Source organism: Macrobrachium rosenbergii, chromosome 5 (assembly GCF_040412425.1).
Source record: "Macrobrachium rosenbergii isolate ZJJX-2024 chromosome 5, ASM4041242v1, whole genome shotgun sequence".
Taxonomy (NCBI): Eukaryota; Metazoa; Arthropoda; class Malacostraca; order Decapoda; family Palaemonidae; genus Macrobrachium; species Macrobrachium rosenbergii.
Genome location: NC_089745.1, coordinates 22,272,520 through 22,296,647, shown reverse-complemented (window position 1 = coordinate 22,296,647; position 24,128 = coordinate 22,272,520). Strand labels below are relative to the sequence as shown.

At 40.0% G+C, this 24,128-nt stretch overlaps 1 long non-coding RNA gene across 1 annotated transcript; it reads left to right on the top strand.

Moving 5' to 3' along the window:
• The first annotated feature begins 4,863 nt into the window (after positions 1–4,863).
• Positions 4,864–18,047, top strand: LOC136838587 (uncharacterized). The gene is made up of 3 exons (XR_010853047.1): positions 4,864–5,123; positions 14,087–14,190; positions 15,202–18,047. It is a non-coding gene; the product is annotated as an uncharacterized lncRNA (long non-coding RNA).
• Positions 18,048–24,128: the final 6,081 nt, after the last annotated feature.

Sequence of the window (24,128 nt, the reverse complement as noted above, 5' to 3'; positions counted from 1 at the left end):
GCGAGATGAGTTTGTTGTACACGTCCTCCGGAAGGGCGTTGAGCACTGTGTCGGCCTGTAGGATTTCGTCCGTGAGGTCCGCGATTCTGAAGTGGCTCTCCACCCCGCGCAGCCACCTCGATGGGTTGCCCTGCGTAAACGGGCGGCAGCTTTAGGTGAGGGCGGCCCGCGATTGTGTTGCCCGGCCGTCGTGTGTTCGGGCGCTGGTGTGGAGTTGCGGGGGGCCTCGATGCGGGGCGGGCGCGGCTGCGATGGGAGGTAGGTAAACCTCGGAGTCCGCGGGTCGCGTTTAACTGCATGAAGGAGGGGATATCCGCGTCCATGCTCGCTCCTTTGACCCCCTTACTGGAGTAGGATACTTCGCGTCAGCACGCACTTTCGTGCGCCGTGTGGTTCCGCTAGTGACGCTGGTGGGGTACGCCGACGAGAGTCAGCACGCTCAAACGCTGGTTACAGCGCCGTGTTTAGGCCGCTAAGAGCGTTTTTGGAGAAATCCTGAGCCAAGACTGAGTCGCCGAGGTGAGTCCGCTAATGGCTCCGGATACTCCGGGTCACCACTGTAAGGTGTCAAAGAAACGAGCAGGTAAAGGTTACTGCTGATTTATTACAGATCCAGGCAGCTTATATTGCGGCCGACTGACGCCGGGCCGTGAGAGACAATGGAATTGACTGTGACCTGAGGTCGAAACAATAAACAATAATATGCAGTGAACGAGTACAAATTACAATACGAAACATACAGAGACACAATATAGATACAGTCTTGATGCCTGTGAATGAAGAAACATGTGATACACAATGTGTGACATTCGTATAAATACCATAAAGTAAAAATGATTAAAATGCGTGACCTGGCACGTTTTAGGCGTGACTAATTTAGCTTGAAGAAAACGGGAAGTCACCAAAGAAAACAAGCTCAGCGGAGACTTAATTAATGGCGCCGCCGAAACACTATCCTGGCGCCGAATTGGTGACTTTACACAGAGACCCTAAATGAAATTTGCTACTGGTTTTTGTGGATGTTCATATAGGAAGATCAGAAATTTATTTTCTTCACTTAAGTCACCCTTTTTGCACATGTTCTGAGTTCGGCACAGGTAAAGGTAGTGTGTTTAATGGGTTATTTTAGGCAAGGATGAAAGTTTTGTTGCTAATATATATAGTTCTTTTAAGGCAGCTGATGCGAAAATAAGCAAGTAAGCAAGAAAGAGTTGAAGAAAATCTTTGTTCCAAACGATTATGAATGTGAAGAAAAAAAAAGGTGGGGGAGAGAGGGACGGAAGAAAATGCAGGTTAGTGTATGTAGAGTCAGGGTGCCACTGTGGACAAAGAATGCAGATCTCTTGGCTCACAGGACTATATTCCAGACGAAATTTCAAAAGTGCAGGGGAGTCTGTTCCTAGAACAGAGGACAAACTAACATATGTCCAGTTTCGTGTTGGAATAAACTTGCATAGTTCTGAAGATAAGGCCAACTGGGAGTCTGAGATGTGTTTTGCGAAAGATATGAATTCCAGAGCTGCAACAAGAAAACTGATTGTAAGGTAAGTGGAAAATTTACTCCATAACTTTTACCTGCTTTGAGAGGAAATAACAGCTTGATAACTAGACTCGCAAAGAAGCTGTGGGAAAATCAGAATGCCACTACTCTCAAATCTCCAGTAGTAGTAAATGTTCTGCTGAACTTCTGAGAACAGGTGATTGTCAAGTTACTCTAGACTTGAATGAGATGAACAAGGCGCCACTCAAAGTCAAGTTCAGTCTGAGAAAATTCAAAGATGTTCTTGCAAAGCAGACTCGCCTGCTCGATATGATAACTCAGTTTCTCATAGTGTGTTGCTGTGCCTGCCTGCTATGCCGAAAAAAAATTGATTGAAAATAATGAATAAATATAGTAGATAGTAGTTGTCATTTCAGTCAAGGAACAATTGTTGCCGCCAGTTGGGTTAGCAATCTAAATAATAAAATGATCAGTACATGAACAGTATGACAATTAGAAAGCACTAACCTTTTTCTCTTCAATTTGCTGTAGTCCAGATAGAGAGTATTCTTGATCTACAGATGAAACTTATCAATCAGATTCAGAAGAGCTTTGCCAAGCAGTGTCAAACTTTTGGGATCCTCTTTCACCTTGCGAATGCATATGATGCTTCTTGACATTTTATTGTCAAGTATCTCTATTAGATGGCTGTCAATGGAGAAATTGTAATAGATTTGAATTTTTTTTTTATCTGTAGATACCGGTATATTAGAGTAGCAGTTAGAAATAGTACAGTATATCTAAGCCATGCCCGTAAGAAAAAATAGTCCCACAGGGCCACATATTAAGCTACTTGTTTTGGTGTAGCTGTTAACATCATGGAGGCTGCATTCTTTCTCAGTTGAAAAGGCCTTTTACGTATTTGTTGGTGATTTTGTAAGATACTTAACCGAGAACGTTTTCTCCACTGTATTTGGTCCCTTGATCTTTCTATTTTCTATACTTTTGACGTAAAATCTATATGGATAATACTGTATATCTGTTTTCAGGCGTTTATATAATATTCCAAAAATGTGAAAGACATAAAATGAGCCAGCTGCAAAAAAAGTTGCGTGTTAAGTAAATCGAGCAACTGGTGTTGCCCCCAGGGGACTTGGGACTTCTGCCTGTGAAGCAATGAATTTGAGATTAATGCGTTAAATATTTATCTAGAATATTAATAATTTCAGAATGTAAGATTTAATTTTCTCATCCAAAGACGTTTTCGATTCTGTAACATTCAAGTTACAGAATCGAAAACTTCTTTCGTTTTAATTTGAATATTTCCAGTGAGTGGGATACTTAACTGCCTTGTTAACCCGACTGACCTTTCACCAGCTGAATAAAATGTCCCTTGTCCTGTTTGCAATTATTTTTTTAAAATTTATTTTCAATCACGTTAGAACCGAGTCAGTAGGAAGTAAATCTACTTCTTTAATTGCTAAATTTGGATATCGTGCAATTGGTATTTGCTCTCTAAAAACTATCTTCAGCAAGCTCAGAGACCACAAGCCAATTTATAACAGCTCTGCTTTTACAGAACAGAATGCCTGGCTGACGTGAGACGAACAGAACAAGGATATAGAGAGAATTCGGGCAGAAGGCAACAAAACGTCGAAAAGGACACGTAACACTGCAGAACCGAAGTACAGTGTCGAACTTGCACCTGTCCATGTGAAATAAGATCATTCTAAGGCTGAATTTGGCTACACTCAGCAGCTTCAAGGAGGACAAAAAGACCATAAGAGGAACTTAAAGCACGAACGTGCTATATTAGATATGCACATAACAGTAATTTAAAACCTTGTGTGTCATTTGATATAAAAGTAACTGATACTGAATTGAGAAAGTAACGGGGTAATTCTAAGCCGGCTGTCCGCGGTGAGCTAGACTGTGGCAATTGGCGTTTTTCTATGTTATTTTACTTGATTAACGGCTAACAACGACTTAAGTACTAACGCGATTCGCGACAATATTTTGATTAGTAAAAAGATTTTTAGGGGTTTACTGGTTACAACACGTATTAGCTATGGAGGTGGGGGGGGAATGGTGTTAATAAGAAAGTACAGCCGGCCGACAACATAAAAATTTTTTTCATAAAAACGTCAATTCCATAGTCTAACCGCGGACAGCCGGCTTTTCAAGATTTTTAAAAACGTAAGGTAAGGTGTAGATCGCAAATGTGTAACGAAGAATTTTTACTTACTCCCAAGTATGTAAGCAAAGCCCAAGAGGAGCAAGTTTGTAACTGAATGTTTTGAAAGTGTGTATGTTCTGAAAGTACTTCGATTAGGAGAAATGCCAAGAGTGATCGATCAGTTATTGGGAAATTTTCAGAGGAAAAAATGCAACATCTGGGCAAAAGTCAGTATGGTACATTACTTACAGGACTTCTTGAAAGGTGAAGATTATAATGAGAGACTACCTGTGTGTTACGTATTGTGAATTGTGTAATTCTGAGAACGTTGATATAGAACATCCTGAATATGCTGTTAATTTATTATAAAATCGAGCAAAGCAGTTCTTAAAGTGGATATGTGCTTGTCGTGTGATTACAGACATGAATATTCAGACCGACTGTGCACAATATTCCATGGGCAAAATTTAAACAAAAATTCAGTCTCTTAGAAAAGAATGAAAATCACTGAGCGGTAATGATTTGACTTTCAGTCACAAAGTTATACATGAGAATGGTGTTATTTTAAGTGCAAAAATATTTTTGCCAAATAACTAAGAAACAAGAAAATACTTGAATAATTTCTATATCATATAGCAATGTCACCCATTTATGTTTCTGTGAGCAAAAAAAAGCCAGTTTACGAGTAATGTAAACTGTATAAACTTGGTGTCGTACAGTTTGGACACTGTCCGTCCCAGGGTCCAAGCAGATATAGACCCTGGTCCGTCCCACCACTGGGCGAATATAGCATGCAAAATGATTCTCTATGTTAGTACTGACAGATTAGTCTGGGTACGTAACTTCTCTAATGTTAGGGACTGCAGTATCGACCAGCTCTCACATTATCTTCATTTTTAGGGTACTGGCACTTGAGCGTTTTGACAAACTAGACTGAAAATGATAAATACATTATTAAGTCAGAGAGCTATATTGATACTATGTATATCTGAATGCATGATGCCGTCTTTTAAGAACCAAGAAGTAGTTTGAGCTAAGATAAAAGCTTATATGAAGTATTTCGTAGCGTGAAAATCTATATGATCTACATAAATACTATGATTAGCTAGCCGCTCAATGGCAAAGCATGGTAGTCTGCGTACATTACATACAGTTGAAAGCGGGAAATTTGCGCCAGTATTTGATTTACTGTTTTAATATGTATAAAACAGATAAAAATATACTTTCTAACAATGTTAGAATGTAAACGTATTGTTTCCCGTGATATTTTATACAGCACAAAATTTTCTTTTATGATTTGAAAATCTAGTGGTACTTGGCAACTTCAGGGACCCTGGAGTTCACCGAACGGCGGTGAGTCAGTTGATGAACATCACGGCAGAACGGTTTGAGATCAGGTGTATGTTTGAAAACGGTGGCCACGTTTAGTGTTGTGTTATCAGTTCATCGCTCAGCATATTGATCAAGGTAGGCGGTATATAATTGAAATTTAAAGTAAATCAAGTGATTTCGATTGGTATTGCGTAATTCTACAGAGGAGTTCCCCATGAAGATGCCTTTTACTAATAAAATACTTTGACCATCAAGAAAAAATGTATAATGAAGTACGGGTGAGATAACTAGAGAAATTGGTCAATGTCCAGAACAACTCCGCGGTGAGATATAACTATAATTTTCACAATATAAAATAATAAAACTTTGTCTCTGAACACTTTTGAGGAGATTCATATCCGAGATATTAATGATTATCTAATCATCCCGAAATCTTACTGGAATTAGTTCGAAAAAGGTTTTTACTGTAATGATTCTCAGAAAGAGTTAATGTTTCTCAGAAAAACTAGTTCCCATCGAATGATTTTCGATTTTTGAAATTTTCTAATATGGCGAAATTGTGGGTGCTCATTATAAAAAGTGGCCTAAAACGCTTTAAATATGAAAAATATTACATTTTACTTTTAATTTTGGTACTTTATGCATGCGGAGACATTCACCCTTGTAAAGTCGCCTTTGAATTTGGTAAGGAAATCCAGCCAGCCATTTCGGAAGGTTCCAGTTAGCCATTTTTGCATGAAAAACCATTTTGGTTTTCATTCAAAAATGGCTAGGAAATGACAGGGCACTAAAAGAACCTGAAAATACCAACGTCGTAACCTAGGGATGTTTACTGGTTACAATTTTGCCGTGTTAGCTATGGGGGTGGGGCGGTACGATTACCTTATAAGTCGTAATTTGATTAATTATCTGTTATTAAGCATTTGCGAAGGTCATGTATTGAGAAGAAAGTTTTCGTTTTGATGAGTTTTATCCAAGAAAAATATAAGTTGTAATGTGGGAGGTGGCTGGAGTCTTCCGAAAAATAACCGAATTTGCCCCTTCCTATGCGATTAATAAGTATCTAGTTGTTGGACGTGTCCAAAAATTAAGGGTTCCAACTGACAATGCCGAGTGCTGGTAAAGCTTTCTGCCCCCACCCCCTCGCTAGTTGGAACGCTAAAGTTCAGTGAGTTTAACATATGAGTTCTGTAATTTAGTTTGTTTTTCACCCTTTTTTTTTTTTAGTTATTTGACATTTCCATCGAAAATGCTCTCACCCTGCAAAGACCTCCATGTCTAACAGTATTATGGGATGATAAAGTAGAAAAATGTTTTTAGGTACATGTACACATCCAAACTTGGTAGAACTAAGCAAGAGCTGCGCATGGGGTATTATTTTGGAAATTTATTTTTCCTATAGTATTTTGGTTGAGTATCAAGAATTTACCTTTATTTTTTGTTGGTCGACAGGGATTAACCTGTAATTAACCTAAGAAGTTGTATGCTATCCATCCGGGAATGTTATTGCGTATGCGCAGTGTTATTGGGGAGCTTTTGGTAAAAAGTAGTTTTTCCTTCACCGGGGGTCCGGGGACAGAGCCCCCGGCTAAGTAACACGGCATGCTAGGTTAGGTTAGGTTAAGGTATGTTGGGTTAGTATAGGTTTCCTTAGCCAGTCTCATCCTAAACTTATGGCTCCCTAATGACTTGTGCATGCTCAGAACCATTCCATAACAACATGGCGGTCTAGTCTTTCTCCCAGCGTTTTCCCCGCACCCAAAACCCTGCATTTCCATAGGATCACCAACCATGTTGGGTAGATATAAGGTTAATAATAATTAACCAACAGTAAACACCATCACTTCCATCAGCAACACTAAAAGTATAGGAAAAATCAATTTCCAAGGTAATAGTCGTGCAGAGCTGTTGCTTAGATTTACCCCAAACTTAACCTAACATGGGGTGTCGAGCTAATCCAACCTGGCCTAGAGCACCATCAAATATAAGTGAATTACTATGTTGCATTATTACCTTAATATATGTGGGGTTATCCTACCTGATTACCCACCCCAACTACAGTTTCTTTAAATATATAACTTTATATATTACTAGTGGTGGGGTGTTAGTATAAGAATTGTGGAGAGTACAGACAGACTGCCTGTACTAAGAAATGGTTGCCTACTCCTCTTCAGAAAGTTCAAAAATGAATAGGCCGGCTACTGTTTTAAATATTCAGCGTAAATCCTGGGTCATTTCACTTAACGCCTTTACATCACTCCACAAACTTTGTATTTATGGCTATGTAACTGGGGTGTGCTGTCCATAATATTTTCTCAGCGGTTCCTAACCCAACCAAAAGCACTAAATCATTAAATAAGAGAAACTCAGCATGGCCAAAACTCGCACAGTGGGTCCTAACTTACTTACAAGGAGGTACCACCTGTCTCCCTCTCTCTCATTGCACACCGTTGTTCTTCTTGTGTCATTCTGGGTACGAGTAATTCAGTTCAATCAAGAGAGGCCCATAAAAACTTAACAGTTGAAGTTCCATGTTGTTTTCTGATTAATCTCTTTCAACAGGGTATATATTGTTTAACAATGGCTGCAATGGTGAGGTTCATAACTTTCCTACGCATCTGGTATCCATTGTTAAACGGACTATATTTGTTGAAAACTGTGATCAGACAGAAAACATTGGAATCTACGGTAAATCATTAGTTGTGAATTGTTTATTGGCCAAAAAGTACCCGTCCATTGCATAACAGAAAATCAAAAAAAGATTTCACAAGTGCTTGTATTTGAACCTTACATCTTTCAGCTGCTTCTCTTGCTTTTTGCAGCCTATTTTACCATCAATGCTGATGATTTTTGTTTAGTTTCGGATTTATTCCACTCAAACCCCACTCCATCCCACCCATATAATTGTTGCAACGACAAAAATTGTTAAACACAGCAATTATGATAAGCAGCCTGAAAATTAAGGTATTCTGTTCCTTTGTTGGGCAAGAAATTAATTTATAGAGTTAACATGAAATCGAGTAAAAGTTAGGTTGGTTTGGCTTAGTTAAAACTGTATCAGAGCACCTCTGCTATCTTAGGTCACTGGCATTAGTGGGGTGCCATACGACGGGGGTTCAAGTTAATGTATTAGGTAGTCAGGTTAAACGGCAGCCCAAAACTTAGAAGTTTACATTTGTCTTAAAAATTACTATTGTCATAATTGGGTGCATGTCTCATAAGTTTTCTGAAGAAAAATTAATGACATGGAAGGTAAAGAACAACAGTAAAATCTTTTTTGGTAGTTTTTAATGGTCAATATGCCAGAAAAAAACGGGAAGGAACCATGATATCAGTTGAGAAGCTCAAAATAGATGGCATAAAATTCATGGGATTTACACCAATACAAGAGATTTTGGTAGAAATTTTTATGAACTACGTTATGAAATGTTCAAGGAAGAGAGGGAGGTGCATTGTTGTCATAAAGAGTACTTTAATCCTGTCAGCTGTTAATTAGAACATGAGAAAGTGGGTCCGACAGATTCTGAAAGTTAGCACTAATAGACATTGCCACACCTAACGCAAGGGGTGGACAAACCAACAAAACAAGGCGAAATGATACTAGAGGTTTGGTATTTTCCACAGAGGACAGTATGATAAAAAAAAGTGGATGGTGAAATAAATATCTCTTTAAAAATTTAGAGGGGCAGATTTAGAACAGAAAGATAGGATTGCGTCTGAAAGAAAAAGTTCAAAACCATCCTTTGTGCATTTTAACAGTTGTATAGTATATCTTTAAAAGTTATAAATGACATTGGCAATATTATTTGCAGTATGTAGTCCCAATGGTATAACAAGGAAATAACCACTTTTGGGAAATTATTTGCAGTATGTGGTCCCAATGGTATAACAAGGAAGTAACCCCTTTTGGGAAAACAAATAACCCAAAGAATGAAAACACACTGAAATAAACAATTCCCCGAGTCCAGATGGATTCCATGCATAGTGATTGAGGAGGCGGGTAAAAGAAATCTCTCCGTCTTGGGGTTAGTGCTGTCAGTGCACCACAGCCTCTCTCATTCCTTTTACCGTACCTCCGTTCATATTATTTTTCTTCTGTCTTTCTTTCCACCCTCTGCTAGCAATTGTTCAGTAGTGCAGCTCAATTTCCCTTTCAACGCTGAACGACCTCATAGGTCCCAGTGCTTGGCCTTTAACCTAAAATTCATATTCCATCCGTTCCAAGCAAGAAATTATCCGTAATTAATTTGACATGTACAAAGCACCCTTGGAACAAAGAAACTGGGCGAAGGGTTGGAAACTGCAAAATCCTGCATCAAAATTCAAGAATAATTCTGAGGATGAACTAGGGAAATGTGGGTCAATCAACCTGGCTTCTATTCATGGGAAGATGCTAGAATCTGCTGCAGGCAAGCTCTAAAATTCCACCATGAATTCTCTATGGAAAATCATACGTAACCAACCTTTTGGGCTCCTTCCTTAACATGTTTGGTATATACTTCCTTAACATGTTTGGTATATACTATATGAAAATTAAAGCAATAGATATAGTCTCAGGAGTTTGATGAGGTGCCCTATAAAAGGTAAGTGGCAAAAGTAAGGAATATAGGTATTGTAGATTTAGTAGGAAATTGGCAAGAGCATGGGCTAAATAAGTTTTAAACAATGGCACAAACACTTAGAACAAAAGGTCAGTTTCAAGGTTCAGTGCAGGACCTTCTGTTCATTATCAACACAAGTGACTTGGACAAGGGGCTGGTTCTGGTAAAACACAACCAGGCGACAGTACTAAATGGCTGAAAGTAACCCAGAGCTTGGCTTGACAGCCTAAATTTCATAAAATCAAATTAAACTGCTGACAAGTACAGTTGTAAATACTGTAGTTGCGAGATGAGCTTGGGAAAAAGTGAATTTTAAGTGAATGCTGATGCCCTTCAACCTAGGAAAATGCAGTCATGCATATAGATTTTAAAAAGGTATCGAATATGAATACTTGGAAAGGGGGATAGAGTTGTCATCAAGACAAAGATCCAGGAGTTCTTACTGGTGACTAATGACCCTCCAAGCAATGTGTAGAAGTTGAAAAGAAAGCCGCTAGAACACTATAAAATATTAAATGTCATTGAATTGATACCTTATTAAACTGTCACAAACCCCAGTAAGTCTTACTTTTTAACATAAATCATGGAATTTTGAAATTCTTTAAATGTCCAGTTAAGTCAAGAAGTTACTAGACATCTTGTTGCGACACTGTTCCGTGGAAGGTATTTGCTCTTATTCCACGCGTGAGGAAAAGGGGGCGTGGCCATTTGACCTCGCAGTGTATGAGGTAGTTCTGTGTTCTGAAGACTGGAGTCTACATTCAGACTACATTTACAATTCTACGTTCTGGTTTCCGCATTCCAGCAGTCAACATTCAACATCCTTGCGACGGATCCAGTCCCGCAGGGAAGCTCAGTGGTTTTGACTGATCAGCTCATCAGTCGCCTGGCTGAGACAGTTTGTCTTCAGGCGAACCTGTTTCTGTGTTCTTGAAGGTGGGATGCTTCCCTTACCCATTGCTGTTAAGGAGGAAACGCACCATTTGCCAGAACAATACGCTTTTGTAGATTGCATCCAGTACCGCCACATCTACTGGCTTCCGGTGTCTTCATGAATATTAAGACTTTCATGAACAGTGTATTCCGGTAAGCATTCTGTGGAAACCGTATAATGCCGAGGATCCTTGACTGTATAGTGTTGACGAGCAGGTTTCTTCCTCTGTGGAATAATTTACAAGGCTTATGATTGTTTGATGTTTGGTAAGGGGCCCATTTAAACAATAGAGCTAATGGAAGGGGAACAACACCTGAAATAGCAGATGGTGGTTTATTGCTTGTGTGGAATTGTTGTAACGTTTTTCGTCCATGAAGGTAATTTTACTTAAAGTGTAAGTTAGCTAGGTTTAGGTTTAGCATTAAGGTCTTTTTTTTTTTTCCTGCTACTATCAGGTGGGTAGAATTGGTTTTCTCCTTTCTTCTCATTACTTCTGTCTTGACTGTTAGATTGTTTTTCAGGTTTGTAGTGTGCTAGGGTCCTGAAAGGTGTTTGTATATAACTTTTTCTTACAGCAACAGCCTTTTCTTTTCCTGGGCGTTTTAATTGTTAATAAATATATCCCTGTAAAGTGATATTTCACGCTTCTCTTCTCCCCCTCTAGTTTTCCAAAGCTCAAGTGCGTATATTTATCTATCTTGAAATGTCTGATAACTATGGACTCTTGCTCTGAGCTGTGTAGTTACGCACTCGTGCAGCCCATGAGTCAAGTATTTAAAATCTTATCTGAATCGTAGTATTGTACTTTTGCTGTTTTGTGCTCCCCTTGACATGAACTGATAGTCAATTGCTTTTAAAACCATTGTTTAGGTGGTTTTAGCAGAGGCTGTCACGAGTGTCAAGGAGTTTGGTAATATAAGTAAAGTGCACCCAAGGGCTCGTAACAACTAATACCCTGACCAGTTAAATCCCACTTAAAGGAAGGACAGGTAAGGAGGAGTAAAGGAAAGAGCAACCAAACTGATAAAAGTACCATCAATCATAGACTAACACCAGTAAGCCTGCAGTGTGTATGTACCCCGCTAGAAAAGCGTTGAGGTAAACTGACAAACATTCAAGATATGTAACACTATAAATATCACAGCATTACCAAACCAGACCCAGGAATGGAAACTAGAATCACTAAGGTTCAACACTATTCACTATGGGAACTTAACATACAGGAAGGCATTTTTGAACACACTACAAGGAGAAATTGCGAATAGTACCACGTCTAACTTATGTCAGCATAAGTGTAGGGCTACTTAAACCTACCAGTGCAAGATTATTATTTCAAAATTACAGCCATCTTTTCCATTTTAAGTATTATATCTCATTTAAGTGACAGCCAAAGAAATACAGTATAGAGGAACTTGCCTGTCCCAACTGGGTACATTTGCGTACTGTACAGTGTATTAGTATTTTTCAGTATACTGTATAATTAGTGAGGCTAATGGAATTATGCTTGTAACTTGTTAACTGGAGATAAGGTCAACCAAGCCTTAGGTGACCAGTGGTAGGAAATTCAAAAAGAGTACCCGATTCTGCTTAATGCCACGAAAGTTCTTTAGGATGGCCCAGTTAACCAAACTCCAAATGAGCTGCTTTTTCTCTCTTTCTCCCTCAACACAAATGATATTCATTCAATAGAAATGGGTAAAAATATGATTATGGAAAATAGATTCAAAAACCAGATGCTTTCCTTGTAATTTGGAATAATGGATTCACTTTTTAATGTTGTGATTATTTTGAGGGTAAGCACAATAAAAACAGCTAAATTATATCTTATCCATGTTCTAGACCGTGAGCTTACCACAGAAATATTTTGGGAGTGGAATCAGGAGCGTAACCTAATTGAGGTTCAAAGTATTTTTAAGTAGTACACCTTACTTAAAAATATGGGCAGAATAACTTGATATAGGACAGGATTGTTTAAGGCATTTAGACTTGTGGTTTTAATAAAGTAATATTGTACGGGAAAAATCAAATTCTACCTTGCATAAATCACATGTACCAGCCATCTTAATCTTTGAAAGCTCAGTGTCTTCCAGCCTCTGGACATTGCATCTCCCCACCAGTTCCTTATTCAAACTGAAGGCAATTAGACGTGATTTGAATTTTTGGCAGTCTTCATTTCATAGAGATAAGACTGAAATTGTTTTAATGAGACTTCGTATTGGTCATTCCCAATTGAAACGACTTTATTCATGATGGAAGTGATGCTCCAGTCCAGTCTGAGCTTGCTGTGGCAGTCTGTTGACAGTTGAGCACATTCTGGTGTCTTTTCCAGTACAGTATATGATGCTACCTGCAGGAAATTTGGTCTTTCATGGAAACAATTTGCGCATATTTTAGGAGACAATGTTGATATCGACAATCCTGTAAAATTCTTATTGATATTCTAAAGTTTGACTTACTTTACTAAGATCTAATTCTACCAATTACTTAATGCATACAAGTGTATGCACTTACTGTTATTTATATTTTATTTTTTCATTATTAATTGTAATCAAATATGGTTTTTACGTTGTCATTCCCTGTAGGTTATCATCACCTTCATTTACATTTCATTAACCATTAAGTTTTTATTTCATTCCATTACGGAGCTGAACGACCAAAATAGGTCCGTGTTTGGGCGTGTCCATAAATATCATAATCAATCCATCCATCCATCCACCCTACCAGTTCCTTATTCATGATATCATCCTTCTAATGAGCTCCATCCATATAATTCTTAATATTCCAAGGTGGCACCTTTCTAAATCTTATCCTTTTGTCATGATCAGGTGACAAGATTTAGCTGGATATTAATAGGTGAAAAGGGTGAAAGAGGGGGAATATAACATTTGATTATGAAACAAATGCAAGGTTCTCCATCTTGAGTGGGTAAAGCATTTGCCACATCAGCATTACTACCAACTAAACTGGACTTAGATGATCCCACTTTTGTTACTATTTTATGATCCCAAAGAGGTGTTGTCCCTCTACTTGCAATAACATTGTAGCTTCTTCAGTTCTGTTTGGTAGTTATACTTTTTCATCATTCATTATTGGCTTCAACATTCAGACAAATGTGCCAGCTGTTGAGGTTATGTGCATGTCTCCCTACCCCAGTTTTTGTCACTTAATTTGCTGCCATTGAGGGGTACCATCAGTGTGCCTGTATGGTACACTATAAGTTGTTTAAAGGTTTTTTGCAATCTCCCTTTAACCCCAGATGCAGTGTATCTGGCTCTTTGATTTGTATCCATTCCCTTTGATATGGTTTCAATTAACTGCCAAACTTCTTTCATTTTACATTGCTCCAGATCACTTTAGCATCCCCTAGGAGTCTAGAAAGGCTTTCAACTTTTATAGAGTAAAGATTGGCCATTATTTGTTTCCCGCAGTTCATTTTGAGAGAGTAACTTCAAAAGGCCTTCCTTCAGAGCTAAATTTGACACTTCTGGCAAAAAATCCTTTGCCAAATTTCACTAAAGTTCTCTACAATTGTGATAGTAATTAGAAGTTTTCTTGTCCTACAGAGAACATCTGATGAGTAAAACTACTGGAGGACTTGAGGCTTGTGAGAGGATTGACAATAGCATCCTATCAAAATAGGATTTCATGACTTAAAAGGAACCAAGAGGTGTGTATGGCAGGTTTCCAAATTTGTAACCATTCTACCTCTTAATGGTGACTTCTGGTGAGAAAATTTTGTCTTACCTGTGGAATGCTTCCCTTCAAAACTGACTGGCATTTTTGGCAAGAAAAATAATGTAAATTTTCTTCTATTTGTCAAGTTTTCTTTATTGAATTTGGATAGTAAATAGAATATGCCATATATTTAACTGTCACCATCTAACGAGTAGCAACTAGTGAATCTCAAGACTCCAAAACACAAAACCATCCTTTTCTAGTGTGCAGTTTGTGGTAGGTGGAAATATACGGTGTGTTGATTACATTTTTAAGTTTTACAATGTCTTTTGTACATCTGATTGCTATTTCTGACAAAAGTTTAGATGTGAAGTACTCCTGTGTAATTGGGATAGTCATTATAATTGGTCCTATATTTTACAGTTAACATCTGATGATTAGTAGCACAAGTATTTCAATTAACAGAACTTATCAGAAGAAGATTGAAAGACTACACAACAACCATTCTTGGTTCTTATAGGTATTTCTTGTGTTTAATATTTAACAATTCAGAACTGATATTTCTGGCAAAATAATTTTGGTTTTATTTGTTCCATCAAGTTTACAAACCTTCATTGTTTTATATTAGTATTCTTAGGTGCAAGCTACTGTAGTTCTATCACTGAAGCTTGGGAACAAGGTAGTTTACAGGTGGACATGGAGTTGATTAGGGAGACCAACCATTCATTCTCTTGGCTGAATACCCTCAGTTTTTCCGTTGACTCAGTCAAGAGTTAAGCTGTCTCATCACTTTGGTGATATTTTCTCTGGATTACATTGTTACTACTTTCTTGAATGAGTCATTGATGAGTTATTTTTGACAGTTAATATAATCAAACCACTGATTTAACATTGTGAACTCAAGTTGAAAGTTAATTTAGTGCCAAATGTTGTGGGAAGGGGGTTGTGTTTGGTAGATGATGTCCCTCATAACATATCCTCACCAGTTCTGTGTTCTTTGCAGGGTTAATGATTGCACCAAGGATGTTGCATGAAAGGTGTACAAAAGTTGGCCACCATTCTGCTGCATGAAGCTTGGCTGAAATGGAAGAGGACTGCAAAGCTTTCTTCAATATTGCCGGGAGGCAACACATTTCCCTGCAACCCCAAGACATGGTAGTGCTAGATCTTATGCAGTTGCTACTACTCTCATGGGACTGTTCTCCATAGATCATAGTTCAGGGAGGATTTGGTGAGAAGAATGATAACACACCTGTCTCCATGTAAAATGGGAGTGTGCACTGCCACTGATCTTCTTAAGTATGCTCTTTGAGCAGCCTCCAGGTAACACCTGTCCTTCATCTGGTACATGGATGTTGTTTTGACCTTTGCAGAAAAATGTTGTTATGCCTCTCCCTTTTCCTCGTCTTTTTGCTAGTTGTTTTCTCTTCCACCTTCTCATCTTAGTCTTAACTGGTCTCTGGAATGCTGACAAGGATAGGGAGAAGTCTTTGAAGTATTTTCCCTGTAGGGTTCCACAAGACTTGAAACAAGATAGTTCTTTCTCAGCGGGGTGACAGAGATTGCTCCTCGTTACAGGATTTTTTTTTTGAGGTCAGACCGACCTGGATTGAGGTAACCCAGTCTGGAGACCATGCCTTCATATTTGGTTGCTGGATGTGCTGATATCTGAACCAGAGAATTCAAAAACCTCCATCTAGTCTTTGAAGCTTATTCCTTTGGAAGTACTACATGCCAGAGAACTAATAGACTCACCCCTACGGTAGATCTGTCAGTCTGTAGGCTGAAGGGAAGTTTCCACTGAAGCAGCTTTGTTGTTAGGGTTTGCTTTCTCAACCTTGGAAACAGTTATAGAGCTAGTTGCCTTGCTACACTCCATGCGTTATCATAGTTGGACTTTTGGGTTAACTGTACCTGATTTGTCCTATGAGGAAAGCATTGCAAAGTTCAGTAAGTTGATGTTAGGAAGAATGTCATAGACCCTCCTCTTAGACTAGTCCTAGTATCTATGGATCAACTTGTTGAAATTGGCCAGTGCTGTTTACAGCCTTTTTCACACCAGACTCTGGCCAAGAACAGTCTCTAGTTGAGGAACACACTTGCTGGACTCTTCACTCGGAAGAGCAGGGTCAAGACAATAGTGGAAAAAAGGTGGAATGACACCTAGGATACATTGATCAACTATGCACTAACCTTCAAGATACCTTCAGCACCTTATCAAGTGAACAGTTAAGTCTTTTGGGTGGTTATAGCATCAACACCAGGGATGCGGATATGACAGACCTCTATAAAACCTCTGTCAAGAGGTTAGAATTTTTTTGTTTATTTGTTAGGAAAGAGCCAGAACCCTTCTCATCCCTTCCTGCTTGTCCCATAAGCACTGTCCTGAAAGTTACATAAGGGGGAGAAGAAGGGAGGGGGACACTGAGGTAGGCAGTTCCCTATCTAGATGCCATACATATGAGATTCCTATCATATCCTTAGGAGTGTGGTGGCAACTGGAAGAGAGGCTGTGTGTAGTCTTGGGTTTGTGGGGCTGTTTTACCCGTCTTAAAAGGACCAACAGGTTGGCTCCGGGTAGTCTAGGATCTGTGGGACTGTCTCAAGGACTAAGTCTGTCTCACTCTCTTGACAAGTGGTTGATCCTGTCATCCTGGAGGCATAGTTTCCTCAAGATCTAGATCAGCTTCTTGCATTTTGTCTTAATCTAGCAAACGGGGTTAATTTCAAGAAGTCTGAGTTCCAGTAGATGAATTACTTGGATATGCTAATTGATATAGTGGCAGAAAGTATCCTTTAGACTCAGGGGTTGGCAAGCTCAAAGAGTCAGTGGGGCAGTTCTTGCCAAGACAGGAACCACCAGCATAACTTTGGCAGGATGTACTCAGCCACCTGTCAGCCATGGAGTTGCTTCTCCTGCATGGTGAACTCTTCCTTTGCTCATTTCAGTGGTGTCTGTAGTAGCATTAGTTCCCCAGCTTGGACTCCCATTCATATCTTGTGCCCCATAGCTAGGAAGTGAGGGACAATGTAATAGGTGGAGAGTAGATGATGGCGCTCTTATTTGGAGTTTTAGATCTCTCAGTGGTGGTGATGAGTGACAACACTAATGATGTCAAGAAGCAAAAGAGAACAGTTACCCCTCCCCTCTGTAAGGTTGCATGGGAAATGCACCAGTGGGCAGGAGATTTTTCATAGACCAACTTAGCCACAGGGGATGGGGTTGCTGTGACAGTGGTCTCCACATTATGTCCTCGCATAGTTGGAAGTCTCTTCAAACCGTGGGGAAACTGGTCAGGCAGGAAGTATGCTGTCATAGACCAGTTCAGCTGTAGGGGACAGAGTTTTAGTGACCAAGTGGTTATATCCATGCTTAGTTGGAAAGCCCTTCAAGCTCTAGGGAAAACTGAAGATCAACCTGTTCACCACTTGGCTAAACGGGAACCTCCCACTGTTCACTCTGATCAGCAGTGTGCTGATCACTCCAGGACTCAGGATGACCCTTGTGACTCTTCTTTGGGTCATGCTGAGTGGTTCTTGGATTGCTGGTTCCTGTGGTCTAGGAGATGAGAGGTACACTGTAGGCATCACTACTTCGACAGTGGAAGAGGAGTACAGTGAGAACAAAATAGCTGAAGAAATAGATGCCTTGAAGGACTCCATCTTCGGAAGGTGAGAGGTCAGTCTACATGCGGGAAGGAGACCTCAAGGAAATAGAGAATGGCTTTCGAACAGGATAAGGAAGAAGCAGGAATATGCAGCAGTGCAGAGGAGATGGCTGAAGAATAGAGGCTGCATAGCTCGCAATGCTATCACAGAGAAGACCCCTTAGGTCGACTTCCTATCCGCCAGGAACTTTAGAGATCTGGGGTAGCCTTTTCAGTAGGCGGACTCCGAACACTGCGATAGAAGAACATCTACCCCACCAGTCAAAAATTATCAGCCTGATTGAGGATGTAATCTTAGAAGAAGTAAAATGGATCAAAAACAAGACTAGTCTGAAGACAGTGCCGGGCCCCGATGGTGTGCGTCCCGCTGATATTTGAGATCAAGAATCACAACCAATGAATGGAGTTGAGGGGAGACACATTACTACCTAAGGTGGATAGTTCCCAAGGGGCCAGGGACTATAGACCTATCACCATAACATCGGTTGTGACACGTGGGCTCCACAAGCTCATCGCTAGGCAGCTGGTGGGAAGAGTTCTGACGTCAGTCAGGCAGAAATGCTTCAAGGTGGAAGACGGCATCGGCTCTTAACATCATGATCCTTAGAGAGCTTTTGGAGCAGGCAAAAAGGAAAAGCATGCACTTATATCTTGCATTTATAGACTTCCAGAAGGTTTTGACTATCAGCCATCCTGCTCTACTGAAGGCAATCGAGAGAGCAGGACTCAACAAAGAAATGGTAGAGTACCTAAGGAATTTTTATGCGGCAGTTAGCACTGATTTAGAGTGTACTAACATCAAGATAAGGACAGGGGTCATGCAGGGTGATCCACTCTCCTCTCTACTGTTCAACTTAACCTTAGAAAGCACATTCTGTCGTCTCCCTGAGGGTGTAGGGGCAACCCTCACGGATGAATTAAGTATATAGTATTTACTGACGACATCGTCCTGGTGGCAAGTACAAGAGAGGGTCTAACATCAGCCATTGGGACATTCTAGAAGAAGCAGAGATACTAGGGCTAGAACTGGGAATAAGGAAGTGCACCACCATGGTATGTCGATGAGAGACCATTTGACAAGCATTGAAACCGGAGGAATTCTACAAGTACCTGGGCATAGAAGTCGAAATGGCAGTAAGATTATATTTAAACTGAAGAACGAATTGAGCAACGAACAGAGCAATCTACAGAGAGCCCTATTAAAGCCACAGCAGAAGATCTGGGCTCTCAAAGTAGTATTGCTTCCAAGAATGAAACAAGTTACCATTCATGGAAGGCTCAAAAACTACCATCTAAAGGCCATGGACCAAGAGATGAGAAAGTTCATTAGGAAAGCCCTACGCCTACCCAAGGATATGCCAATTGAGACATTTTATGCTTCAGTGGCTGCAGGGGGCCTTGGATTGTACAACTTCAGCGTACAAACACCAAAAGCTATCTTAAACTGCCATCAGTGTCTAAGTAAGTCAAGTGACCTCTTAGTTAAGACAATTGCAGCTGGAAAACTGGAACATCTAGAAGCCCCTGATGAGGTCGACTGGGCAGACTGTATACATCAGTGGATGGAAGTGGGCTAAAAGAAACTCTGCAGGCCCCCAAACCAAAATGGATCGACTCCGGTAACCCTCTTTTGAGAGGTGGCACATGCGTCAACTGCATCAAGCTGCGTCAGGGCTGCTTCCAGACTCCAGTCAGAAGTGTCAGGGGACGGGATGTTGGCAGCCAATGCGATCTGAAGTGCAGCGCTCCAGGAACTCTACATCATATATTACAAATATGTACAGCCCTGGAAAATAAGCCGATAAGACTAAACTAAAGATTTGTCCAGGAGAGAGCCGAGAAGGTGGGATATAACACCATCAGTGAACCACATATAACGACTAGTGAGAGCCTGCGAAAGCCAGATCTCATCATATGGAATGGGAGGGGGGGCGCCATTGTCTTAGACATCCAGGTTTGTTGCGATGGTAACATTGGAACCCTGGACAACCTCCATTGAATGAAAATCAGCAAGTATGACATGCCTTGCATAAGATCAAGAGTTCAAGAACTCTCTGGAAAGCCCCCTCCATAGAGGCTGTGACCATCAATTGGGGGGGGATACTACGTAAAGGCACAGTGAGAGAGTGCAAGAAGTTGAGGATGTCTGCAGCCAACATCGACCTCATCAGTTTGAAGACCTTGCAAGGGGGTCTTGGGATCTACGGAAACTACCAGGGCATGTCCGGCGGCAGCTAGGTGACTTAGGGTTGAGGTCCACAAGAGGGCCCAATTTGACGTTCCTCCATGGCTGTGAGGCAAGCCTCATTGAGTGGAAATCATGCTGGGCAGTCTCTATGCAAGTTGGCACCACCTGGGAGGCAGCAGAGTCCATATTGTAGATAATTTATAAGTAGCTTTAATATAGTTTAAATAAAGCAAACAAAGTTACATCATCTACAGATAGAGATCATTGTTGTTGTTTGTTGTTAGGGTAGATGATGTACCGTTAAAAAAACTTTGCAGCATCCCTTCGGCCCCTAGCTGCAACCCCTTTCCATCCTTATAATTAACCTCTGTTCATATTCTTTCTTCCATCTTTCCACTTTCTAACAGTTGTTTCATAGTGCAACTGCTAGGTTGTCCACCTGTTACACCTTTAAAACCTTTTTTTACTCTGTTTCCCTTTCAGTGCCATTTCCCTTTCAGTGTTGTTTCCCTTTCAGTGCTGAGTGACCTCATAGGTCCTAGCACTTGGCCTTTGGCCTAAGTTGTATATTCCAGTTCCAATTCATCAGTCAGGGAAAGGCGTCTCACTTCATCACTGTAGAATATCCACTATTACCAACAAGAAATGTTTGATATTCAGGCAATCCTCTGAAGCTGTTTATCAGGGGAGGTAGGCAGTTTAATGGGATGGGCATCCTGGGAGGTATCTCCCCTATCAAAGCAACTCATTAGCAGACTTTGGAGATCATCCTCCTCCTTCCCTCCTCCATCATGATAAGTTTATTCTGTGCAATGAAGAACTGCTGCACTGAATTAAGTGTTTGTACCAAAGGATTTCACATTGTAAATGGCTCTCCATGCTCCTCTGTAGCACTGACTAGTCTTGACCATTCTGTGAAGTTTGACTTCCCAAGTGGATCTCTGTCTTGGCTGCTGTTGGATCCCATGTAGGATTTAGGACAAGAATCTAGCATTACTTTTTTTTCTGCAGGATCTGGAACAAACCAGGAGACCTTATAACCTGTAAGCGTGTAACACTAGGTTTGGGAACTTTTATCTTTAATACTTCACAGGTGGAGATGGAGAAGAAATGCATGGTTGATAAGGATTGTGCCTTGTTACACAGATAGGACTAGACACCATGGGCCCAAGTGTTGATGGATGCTTGCTTATGTCTGCCTGCCAGCAGAAGTAGGTGTCGATGATCACTTTACACTTCTGGCTTCATGAGGCAGTCAAATTTATGTACAGTACTTATTGTCCTGCTAGAGGATGACTCAGTAGCCCACATTCACGTTGAAGTAGTCTGTGGAATCTGTTCTTGTTTAGGAGGTCCTTCTCATCTCATCATATTGGTAGTCCTTGGACACCTTTTCTTGAAGGTCTATGGTGCTGCTCAGCATATAGTGTAGCTGCGTAGTTCCATTTGGACAGGAAAGCATCTCAACTAAAGTTTGTGGTAAGCAGGAGTTTGTGTTGGGTGAGAGAATGGTTAGTATATCCCTTTTCACCTTTCTCTTCTAAACAGCTGAAAGTCTTTGGCAGTTTGTGCATTGCCTTGGCTTGGTGAAGACGTTAAATGATAAAGTAACCCATCCAAAGACTGTGACCAGAGGTTCTGACTTCCTCTGCTCTCCTTTCAACAAGGTGTGTTGTAACCAGTTATCAAATTCCTGCCTGCTTAGCTGTATCTTCCTGTACACACCCAAGAGAGTGAGTTCTAAAACATACTGCCCCGTAGGGGACTAGTGAGGTGCACTGTAGGCATTACTAAAGTGTGTTGGCAGTGCCATGTGGCCACTAGCTGCACCCACTTTTAGCCCACTGTATTTATTTCCACTCCTGCTTTCTTTCTAAAATCTGTCTATCCGGCCTTTCTAACTTAGTACAACTGTGGGGTTTTCTCCTGGTTTACTATACAGTAGTTCATCTCCTTTATTTTCACCATTTAGAGCACGTCCAAAAATGTACCAGTATTTGGCTTGTTAGCCTGAATTTCATAGAATACAGATATAGAAAAACTTTACTAGATATGTCCCAAACTCTTTCACAGGGTGAAGTTCAGTAGGTGGTTTGTGTTAGGAGGAAAGGCTTAGATTTTCCTCTCACACCAGTCTGCTAACTGTAGGGCAAACTTGCTGTTTATTGTCTCAGCTTCAGAAGTTTCGACTAAAAGTGGACTCTCGTTACAAAAGATGGATTGATACTGTACTCCTTGCTCTTTTTGAAGAGTAAGGTTAAGGGGGTTGTGGTATAGTAATTTCAACAGTCAGAACCTGCTAATCTACCTCGCAACCTTCTTGAAGGAACTGAAGCCAAGCCTACAGGGTTGGCTACACCTGCATCTTTAGGATTAGGGAAGACCCAGTCTTGTGCCAAACCCTAATCAAGAACTTTCACTCTTCTTGTCTTTCAAGCCTATGTTTGAGATCACCCCCAAACCTCTGGTCCTGTTGCTGGAGGTGAGGGTTATGTTGAATATGCTGGAAGTCATAGATAAACCCATCTCTGGGCTTTTTTATTCTTGGCTTATTCAGGGGTTTTAGAAGTGGAAAGGTTTGTTCTTCACATTCCTTTCAAGATGAAATCCTATATTGCCTATTGTCATCCATCAGAGAAAACAACTGTATGCTTTCTTTAGATGTGAAAGATGCATATATCCAAATATATCTATTCAACAGACCTCGAGTATATGCCTAAGTACCTGTGCTTCATCTGGGAAAGGGCCAAATACAGGTTCAATGTTCTGCACTTGCTTGACAATAGCCTCTTTAATTTTCACGAGCTTTCATCTTGGTCCCAGCTTTGGCCCATTCACACGGGGAATGTGTTATGCACTAACTCAGCGATTAATTACACTTGGCATTGTAGCAGTGTCAGGGAGATGACAATAGTTCTTGTCCTGGAAGGAATATCCTATTTAGTTTTGGCCATCCTTAAAGGAATATCCTATTTAGTTTTGGCCATCCTTAGTCACTTATCTTCAGGTGAATGGTTGGCACATCTCCCCTTCTTGAAAAGATTAATTCTCTGGGTATACATTCAGGTAAATCACCTAAGATCAAATCACAAGACTGCTCTACATTTCTTTCAACACTGGGGTTTAGCTCAGTATTACCTAGTTTTGTGATATTAATAGCGCCAATGTGTACCTTCCTTTGACCATTGGGAGGCCAGACTTAATGGTTTCAGGAGGCATTCTTACCCCACTTGACTACAAAGGATTGGGCCACTTGAAATTTTTATTTTACCTTGACAGCTGGTGAGTGGTGGGTGTTTTTTTTTTTTTTTCCTACCTACCACTAAATTAATAGCTTTCAGCAACAAACTGTTTGGCAGTAGGGATTACCTCATTTATACACTTTCGAGCTGAAGAACATGAAAATGGAACTATTATTTGCAATAATCATAAAAGGTAGTATTAAACTGCAGCAGATTGTTCAAGATGTGGTTCAGTGGTGGATGAATGAGACATTTTAGTTACTGTTTCTTCAAATTTTACGAAGCTGTACAGTATTCATGCTAGAAATTTTATGAAGCTGTACAATATTCATGCTAGAATTTTTTTTAGATCTTATGTTGCTATTCAGGTATTTAAATTACCTATAATGCTGTGAAAAATAATTGTAATTGTTCTTGCATAGGTTAAATAATTTTCAGATGCAGTACATGAGTTTAATTACTTACATTATGTCTGGAAGTTTGTTGAGGGGTCTAAAATATGTTTACTTGTTGCTATACTGTAATGAAGAAGTTTATTTTCAGTTGTCAAGCCAAAACCTACAGTTAAATATATAGCCTTTATTATTCAATAGTGTAACATGTAAACATGACACATGTATAAGACAAACTGCAGAGAGTTTCTCAAATTTGCTATGACTTTGGTACAACAGTCCATATTTTGGCAATTTCTTATTTTCCTTCAAGGGTATATATAATCACCTCAATGCTCTAGGCTAAATTTTTATGTTTTGAATATTTGCCACTATGTGAAAATCTGTACTTTAAAAATAGTTGTGCCACAGAAAAAAATTTATGAATATAAAAAGTTCTA